The sequence below is a fragment of the Euprymna scolopes genome, unplaced genomic scaffold (genome assembly GCF_053919585.1).
Source record: "Euprymna scolopes isolate OS-2025 unplaced genomic scaffold, ASM5391958v1 sca779, whole genome shotgun sequence".
NCBI classification, from domain to species: domain Eukaryota; kingdom Metazoa; phylum Mollusca; class Cephalopoda; order Sepiida; family Sepiolidae; genus Euprymna; species Euprymna scolopes.
This window is the reverse complement of record NW_027633856.1, coordinates 22,501-28,215: the sequence shown is the minus strand read 5'-3', so window position 1 is coordinate 28,215 and position 5,715 is coordinate 22,501. Positions and strand designations below refer to the sequence as shown.

At 60.7% G+C, this 5,715-nt stretch overlaps 2 non-coding genes and 1 pseudogene across 2 annotated transcripts in view; all 3 read left to right on the top strand.

Annotated features, from left to right (window-relative positions):
* On the top strand, nt 1-1,975 carry LOC145276248 (small subunit ribosomal RNA; annotated as a pseudogene; the record flags this gene model as incomplete).
* Nucleotides 1,976-2,370: 395 nt separating this feature from the next.
* Nucleotides 2,371-2,528, top strand: LOC145276246 (5.8S ribosomal RNA). Its single transcript, XR_013867912.1, has one exon. It is a non-coding gene; the product is annotated as a 5.8S ribosomal RNA (ribosomal RNA).
* A 595-nt stretch (nt 2,529-3,123) lies between these two features.
* Nucleotides 3,124-5,715, top strand: part of LOC145276245 (large subunit ribosomal RNA) — a 5,721-nt gene continuing 3,129 nt past the window's right edge. Inside the window, exon 1 of the ribosomal RNA XR_013867911.1 lies at nt 3,124-5,715. This exon is cut by the window's right edge and continues 3,129 nt beyond it. This is a non-coding gene — a ribosomal RNA (large subunit ribosomal RNA).

Below are 5,715 nucleotides of genomic sequence, written 5' to 3'. Positions count from 1 at the left end.
TGGTCGATCGCACGAGCTTTCACGCCCGGCGACGGGTCTCTCGAGGGTCCGCCCTATCAACTGTCGACGGTCGGTTAAGTGCCTACCGTGGTTACTACGGGTAACGGGGAATCGGGGTTCGATTCCGGAGAGGGAGCATGCGAAACGGCTACCACATCCAAGGAAGGCAGCAGGCGCGCAAATTACCCACTCCCGGCACGGGGAGGTAGTGACGAAAAATAACGACGCGGGACTCTGTCGAGGCCCCGCGATCGGAATGAGTACACTTCAAATCCGTTAACGAGGACCAACCGGAGGGCAAGTCTGGTGCCAGCAGCCGCGGTAATTCCAGCTCCGGTAGCGTATATTAAAGTTGTTGCGGTTAAAAAGCTCGTAGTCCGAACTCGGGTTCGTGGTCGCGCAAGCGGCCCCGGGGCGGCGGCGCCATCGTCCGTCGTTGACTTTGGTCGTCCGTTCGCATTCCCGGCCCTTTCCGCCGGTGTCAACCGCTAGCATACCCGCCACGCGGTCCTGCCGGCGAGGTGGACGAGGAGGTCGTGATCGGGATCCGGGAAAAAAAAAAACAAGTGGTCGTCGGTTCGGTTCCGGGAGTAGTCTAACGGGGGGGTGCTACGTGTGTGTGTTTGGGTGTGTTCATTCGCATCCCCGCACTCTGACCCCCGCGCTTCTCTCCCTCTCCCTTTCCGCGCGTTCCTCTTTTTTTTTGAACCCCCCGGTCCGCTCCGAGTCCCTGCTTCGTGTCTTGTCTGCGCGCGTGTTGCGGTCGGCGGTTTCTCCTCCAAGGGTGCTCTTAACCGAGTGTCCGCGGCGGCCGGTACGTTCACTTTGAAAAAATTAGAGTGCTCAGAGCGGGCTGTTCAAGCTTGCATACGATAAGCATGGAATGATGGAAGAGGGCCTCGTCTACGTCTGTCGGTCTCCGTCTACGGCGAGGCAATGATCGAAGGGAGCGGTCGGGGCCACTCGTATTGCGACGTTAGAGGTGAAATTCTTGGATCGTCGCAAGACGAACTGCAGCGATGGCGTGTGGCAAGCACGTTTTCCTCGATCAAGAGCGAAAGTCGGAGGTTCGAAGACGATCAGATACCGTCGTAGTTCCGACCGTAAACGATGCCGACCGGCGATCCGCCGGCGTTCGCTTCCATGACCCGGCGGGTAGCCTGCGGGAAACCAGAGTTCGGTTCCGGGGGGAGTATGGTTGCAAAGCTGAAACTTAAAGGAATTGACGGAAGGGCACCACCAGGAGTGGAGCCTGCGGCTTAATTTGACTCAACACGGGAAAACTCACCCGGTCCGGACACCGGTAGGATTGACAGATCGATAGCTCTTTCTCGATTCGGTGGGTGGTGGTGCATGGCCGTTCTTAGTTGGTGGAGCGATCCGTCTGGTTGATTCCGATAACGAACGAGACTCCGGCCTGCTAACTAGTGCGCCGATGTCAGTGATTTTTACGGCGGGCTCGGCGTCCTCCGTGGCGCTCGGGTCCGGGTCGGTTTTCTCACGCACTTCTTAGAGGGACGGGTGGCAGAAAGCCACACGAGGCGGAGCGATAACAGGTCTGTGATGCCCTTAGATGTCCGGGGCCGCACGCGCGCTACACTGGAGGTATCAGCGGGGACTTCGCCCCGGCCCGAGAGGGTTGGGAAACCTCTGAACCACCTCCCGTGATAGGGATCGGGGCCTGTAACCAACCCCGTGAACGAGGAATTCCCGGTAGGCGCGGGTCAACAGCCCGCGTCGATCACGTCCCTGCCCTTTGTACACACCGCCCGTCGCTACTACCGATCGAACGGTCCGGTGAGGTCCTCGGATCTGGCCGACGACGCCGCCGGGCAGTGCGCGACGTGTCCGTCACGACACTCGTGCATCTACGCCTCGGCGTTCGATGCCTGGAGAAGACGACCGAACCCGATCGTTTAGAGGAAGTAAAAGTCGTAACAAGGTTTCCGTAGGTGAACCTGCGGAAGGATCATTACCGTTTTCCCGTTCGAGACTGGTTTGTTGTTTTCCGGCCTACCTCCTCTGTCTGTCGGCGTCAACGCCTCGAATGCGCGCAAACAAACCTATAAAAGGCGGAGCGAGAGATAGATTTGTGGTGACGCGGAGGTTTTTAAAGCCCCAGCTCTTCTTGCTTGCTTCCGCGTCTTACCACCTGTTTGTTTTTTCGCCCACCGCAAGTGATGGCCGCTTCTTCTTTGCCTTGTCGCCGCTTTATCGTTTTTTGTTTTTTTTGCAGCCGCTGTGCCACCGCCGCTAGCTAAAAACAAACTACTCGCGACATTGCAATGCCGTCACGCCTCCTCGCACAGACCTCCTCGCACACTACTAAATCTATATAAACAAAAACTAATATAAAAAACCCAAGTGCTGAACCCTGGACGGGGGATCACTCGGCTCGTCCGTCGATGAAGAGCGCGGCCAGCCGCGAGAACTGATGCGAATTGCAGGACTCAGTGAACATCGACACCTCGAACGCACATTGCGGCCCCGAGATCCCTTGTCTCGGGGCCACGTCCGGTCGAGAGGCGGAACGTTACATGTCTTTCTCCGTTAACGAAACGACATCTTGCCGTCCCCGTGCCCGCCCGGTCCTCGGCACGGTGGTAACCGGGACGTCGCAGGAGCGAGTGACGAGGGGGAAGAAAAATAAAAAAAGAATTGACTCCTTTCAATGTCTTTTTTTTTTTTAAAACCCTCTCCGGCCTCCTCCTTCGTCTCCCGCTGGCAGACCGCGGAGTCTTTTCCCTTTTCGACCGCGTGAAGAAACACTGTGGAGGAGGAGCAGGAGGAGTCTGTCCGAAAGCAGCCGAAGGGAGAACAAAACAAAAAAAAAAGCACCGACCTAACCGACTGCCGACGTAAGCGCCGCCTGCTCGTCTCGCTCTCTGCCTCATGAAGGTGTCTCTCAGCGACGCCTCGAGCAGCGCGACGAGCACGGCCGTCGCACCGTAAAAAGGTGGCCGCGTCGTAGGCAACGTCGGATGGGGAGGACCCACGCTTTTTTTTTAATTGTTGGCTTCTTCATTTTCGGTCGGACGGGCGCTATATCGGCCAGCCGTCGTCACACGGAGGGTACCGATCGAGATTCCTCTCCTCCAAACACCACACTCTACTAAAAACCGCCGCCCTCGGCTCGGACGAGACGACCCGCTGAACTTAAGCATATCGCTAAGCGGAGGAAAAGAAACCAACCGGGATTCCCTTAGTAACGGCGAGTGAACCGGGAGAAGCCCAACGCCGAATCCCGTCGCAAGTTAAAGGCTTCGGGACGTGTGGCGCATGGGTCGAAGGCAGCCGTTCGTTTTCGTCTCGCATAGTTCGGAGTTCCCTCGATCGGGGCCGCCCGCGGCGGGTGCCAGGCCCATTCGGTGCGGACGGCGAGCGACGGCCTTCGATCCGAGAGTCGGGTTGCTTGGGAACGCAGCCCAAATCGGGTGGTAAGCTCCATCCAAGGCTAAATACCGGGACGAGTCCGATAGTCGACAAGTACCGTGAGGGAAAGTTGAAAAGAACTTTGGAGAGAGAGTTCAAGAGAACGTGAAACCGCCCAGGGGTAAACGGGTGGGACCGCTCACCGCGATCGCGGGGGGACTCAGTCCGGTGCTGCCTAGGCTCGAGCCCAAACTCGATGTGTGTTCTTGAAAGAGAGGCCGTCGCGGCACAGGTCGTCGTTCGTCGTGTCCGCGGGGAACTCGTTCTCCGCGGGCCAGCTTTTGTGCCCGCGTCGCCGACGAAGGAGACGGGCCGCGTGGATAGCGGGAAGGGAAACGTGGTGACGACCGCGGCGTCGGTAGGTGGCTGCGTCGGTTGGCTGCGACGGAGGGGACTCGTCCTCTCGATCGCTGCTGCCGCCGGGCCCTAACCCGCCGCATCCGTCGCCGCCGCTTCTTCTTTCCTCCTGCTCCCTCCGCGCGCGACTCCGCTGCACCCGTCCCCTTCTCATCGCTCGGCGTAATCATGGCGCGGGCGCTTCGGCGCGACCTCCGCGCGGCCGGCACCGGACGCACTTCCCCTCCGGTCCGTCGTCGCGACCCGTTCCCGGCGTGCAGGTCGAACACGCGGGTTTTTTTCCGTAGGCGGCAGGCGTTTCATCACCCTGAAAACCCCCGTCTTCCCACCTTGTGAAGTCGGGGGCCACCGGCCGTCGGGCCCGCGAACGTAACTGCCCCTTTCTGCCGGGAACGGAGGAAATCTGACACGATCCGTTACACGTGGCGAGCCGGTCCGTTTTGATCCCGCCGGAAGTCGCGTGCGGGCGACGCACTCTGTGTGTCGCTCCTTAGGCGCCCCACCGTCTCGGGCGCGTGCGCGATGAGAGGCGGGATAGGACTGGCGCGGCCTCGCCGTCACGCACCTCGCCGACGTTTCGGGTTCTTGTCGGGGGCAACCCCGCCCGCGCCCGTTTCCGTTTCCGGAGAGGTCGCTCGGCGACGCTTTTTTACTCGAGCCGCCCGCCACCCCGGGTCAGCGACGTGCATCGGCAACCCACCCGACCCGTCTTGAAACACGGACCGAGGAGTCCTGGCCGTTCGCGAGTCGTAGGGGCCACCTCTGACTAACCCCGAAGGCGAAGCGAAAGCGAGAGAGCGTGTAGGAGGGCGTCGATCGGGAGAGGTGTCGTGGCAAAGTCGTCCGGGGGTCGTCGGGGGGTGTCGTCGGTCTCGTGCCGTCGTCTTCTCCTCGCCTCACCCGCCTCCGAGCCGTGCCCGATCCCGCCGGCGCGGCGTTTTCGGCCTTCCGCCGTCGCTGCTGCGGTGCCCGCAACTTTTCCTTTTTTCTCTCTTCCCGAGAGAGATAGGAGAGGGAAGGCTCGTGGCTGACGTGCGGTTGTTTTTCCCTCCTCCCCGAGAGGGGACCGGCGCATCTTCCAAAAAGGGGAATTGCCGGGCGCCAGCTTCCATATCCTCCTTCCGCCCATCGGTGAGATCCCGCGGCTTGAACTAGTCCTATTTTGTCGTCGAGTTTAGGCGCTGCGCGCGGGCGCATCACCCCCGGGTCGGTTTCCCCTTTTTCCGAGTACGACTCGGCCGACTCTGGCGTAGCGAGCGACCAGGGACCCGAAAGATGGCGATCCACGCCCGGTCGGGATGAAGCCAGAGGAAACTCTGGTGGAAGTCCGAAGCGCCTCTGACGTGCAAATCGATCGTCGGAACCGGGTGTAGGGGCGAAAGACCAATCGAGCCGTCTAGTAGCTGGTTCCCTCCGAAGTTTCCCTCAGGATAGCTGGCGCTCGATCGTCGCAATTCCATCCGGTAAAGCGAACGATTGGAGGCCCCGGGGCCGTTCACGGCCTCGACCTACTCTCGAACTCGGAACGGGTGGAACGGGCCGACTCTCCCGAACGACGGAGCCGACCCATCCGGCCGCCGCCGCCAGCACGCTTCGCTGGGCGGTTGGTCACCTCGAATGCGAGTGCCAAGTGGGCCACTTTTGGTAAGCAGAACTGGCGCTGTGGGATGAACCAAACGTCCGGCTAAGGTGCCTAACGCGACGCCCATGAGATCCCCGAAAGGGTGTCGGTCGATATAGACAGCAGGACGGTGGCCACGGAAGTCGGAATCCGCTAAGGAGTGTGTAACAACTCACCTGCCGAATCGACCGGCCCCGAAAATGGATGGCGCTGGAGCGACGGACCGATGCCGGACCGTCGCGGCGAGGAGCGATGAACTTTCGCGCCGAAACGATGCCGCGACGAGTAGGAGGGCGCCGCGGCGA